This window comes from Lipotes vexillifer, unplaced genomic scaffold (genome assembly GCF_000442215.2).
Source record: "Lipotes vexillifer unplaced genomic scaffold, Lipotes_vexillifer_v1.1 scaffold69, whole genome shotgun sequence".
NCBI lineage: Eukaryota > Metazoa > Chordata > Mammalia > Artiodactyla > Lipotidae > Lipotes > Lipotes vexillifer.
Window position 1 is genome coordinate 4,830,739 of NW_006790942.1, and position 3,088 is coordinate 4,833,826.

Here is a 3,088-nt window from a genome sequence, read left to right on the forward strand (position 1 = left end):
TCATCTGCAAATGGTGACAGTTTTACTTCTTCTTTTCCGATTTGGATTCCTTTTATTTCTTTTTCTTCCCTGATTGCCGTGGCTAGGACTTCCAAAGCTATGTTGAATAATAGAGGCGAGAGTGGACATCCTTGTCTTGTTCCTGATCTTAGAGGAAATGGTTTCAGTTTTTCACCATTGAGAATGATGTTGGCTGTGGGTTTGTCGTATATGACCTTTATTATGTTGATGTAGGTTCCCTCTATGCCCACTTTCTGGGGAGTTTTTATCATAAATGGGTGTAGAATTTTGTCAGAAGCTTTTTCTGCATCTATTGAGATGATCATTTGGTTTTTATTTTTCAGTTTGTTAATATGGTTTATCACATTGATTGATTTGCATATATTGAAGAATCCTTGCATCCCTGGGATAAATCCCCATTGATCATGGTATATGATCCTTTTAATGTGTTGTTGGATTCTGTTTGCTAGTATTTTGTTGAGGATTTTTGCATCTATATTCATCAGTGATATTGGTCTGTAATTTTCTTTTTTTGTAGTATCTTTTTCTGGTTTTGGCGTCAGGCTAATGGTGGCCTCATAGAATGAGTTTGGGAGTGTTCCTTCCCCTGCAATTTTTTGGAAGAGTTTGAGAAGGATGGGTGTTAGCTCTTCTCTAAGTTTGATAGAATTCACCTGTGAAGCCATCTGGTCCTGGACTTTTGTTTGTTGGAAGATTTTTTTTGCGGTATGCGGGCCTCTCACTGTTGTGGCCTCTCCCGTTGCGGAGCACACGCTCCGGATGCACAGGCTCAGCGGCCGTGGCTCATGGGCCCAGCTGCTCCGCGGCATGTGGGATCCTCCCAGACCAGGGCACGAACCGGTGTCCCCTGCATTGGCAGGCGGACTCTCAACCACTGCGCCATCAGAGAAGCCCTGTTGGAAGATTTTTTTTAATTTTTTTTTTTTTTTTTTTTTGCGGTATGCGGGCCTCTCACTGTTGTGGCCTCTCCCGTTGCGGAGCACACGCTCCGGATGCACAGGCTCAGCGGCCGTGGCTCATGGGCCCAGCTGCTCCGCGGCATGTGGGATCCTCCCAGACCAGGGCACGAACCGGTGTCCCCTGCATTGGCAGGCGGACTCTCAACCACTGCGCCACCAGGGAAGCCCCTGTTGGAAGATTTTTAATCACAGTTTCAATTTCATTCCTTGTGATTGGTCTGTTCATATTTTCTATTTCTTCCTGGTTTAGTCTTGGAAGGTTATCCCTTTCTAAGAATTTGTCCATTTCTTCCAGGTTGTCCGTTTTATTGGCATAGAGTTGCTTGTAGTAGTCTCTTATGATGCTTTGTATTTCTGCGGTGTCTTAACTTCTCCTTTTTCATTTCTAATTTTATTGATTTGAGTCCTCTCCCTCTTTTTCTTGATGATTCTGGCTAGTGGTTTATCAATTTTGTTTATCTTCTCGAAGAACCAGCTTTTAGTTTTATTGATCTTTGCTATTGTTTGTTTCTATTTCATTGATTTCTGCTCTGATCTTTATGATTTCTTTCCTTCTACTTACTTTGGGTTTTGTTTGTTCTTCTTTCTCTAGTTCCTTTAGGTGTAAGGTTAGATTGTTTATTTGAGATTTTTCTTGTTTCTTGAGGTAGGCTTTTATTGCTATAAACTTCCCTCTTAGAACTGCTTTTGCTGCATCCGTAGGTTTTGGATCGCCATGTTTTCATTGTAATTCATCTCTAGGTATTTTTTGATTTCCTCAGTGATCTCTTGGTTATTTAGTAACATGTTGTTTAGCCTCCTTGTGTTTGTGTTTTTTCCATTTTTTTCTCTGTAATTGATTTCTAATCTCGTAGCATTGTGGTCAGAAAAGATGCTTGATATGATTTCAATTTTCTTAAATTTACTGAGGCTTGGTCTGTGACCCAAGATGTGATCTATCCTGGAGAATATCCATGTGCACTTGAGAAGGAAGTGTAATCTGTTTCTGGATGGAATGTCCTATAAGTATCAGTTAAATCTATGTGGTCTATTGTGTCATTTAAAGCTTGTGTTTCCTTATTAATTTTCTGTCTGGATGATCTGTCCATTGGTGTAAGTGAGGTGTTAAAGTGCCCCCCTATTATTGTGTTACTGTTGATTTCCTCTTTTGTAGCTGTTAGCAGTTGCCTTATGTATTGAGGTGCTCCTGTGTTGGGTGCATATATATTTATAATTGTTATGTCTTCTTCTTGTTTTGATCCGTTGATCATTATGTAGTATCCTTCCTTGTCTCTTGTAACAGTCTTTATTTTAAAGTCTATTTTGTCTGATATGAGTATTGCTGCTCCAGCTTTCTTTTGATTTCCATTTGCATGGAGTATCTTTTTCAATCCCCTCACTTTTAGTCTGTATGTGTCCCTAGGTCTGAAGTGGGTCTCTTGTGGACAGCATATATATGGGTCTTGTTTTTGTATCCATTCAGCGAGCCTGTGTCTTTTGGTTGGAACATTTAATCTATTCATGTTTAAGGTAATTATCAATATGTATGTTCCTGTTACTATTTTCTTAATTGTTATGGGTTTGTTTTTGTGGGTCCTTTTCTTCTCTTGTGTTTTCCACTTAGAGAAGTTCCTCTAGCATTTGTTGTAGAGCTGGTTTGGTGGTGCTGAATTCTCTTAGCTTTTGCTTGTCTTTAAAGCTTTCGATTTCTCCATCAAATCTGAATGAGATCCTTGCCAGGTAGAGTAATCTTGGTTGTAGGTTCTTCCCTTTCATCACTTAAATATATCATGCCACTCCCTTCTGGCTTGTAGAGTTTCTGCTGAGAAATCAGCTGTTAACTTTATGGGAGTTCCCTTGTATGTTATTTGTCATTTTTCCCTTGTTGCTTTCAATAATTTTTCTCTGTTTTCAGTTTTTGTCAGTTTATTACTATGTGTCTCAGCATATTTCTCCTTGGGTTTATCTTGCCTGGGACTCTCTGTGCCTCCTGGACTTGGGTGGCTGTTTCCTTTCCCACGTTAGGGAAGTTTTCGACTATAATCTCTTCAAATATTTTCTCGGGTCCTTCCTGTCTCTCTTCTCCTTCTGGGAGCCCTATAATGCAAATGTTGTTGCGTTTAATGTTG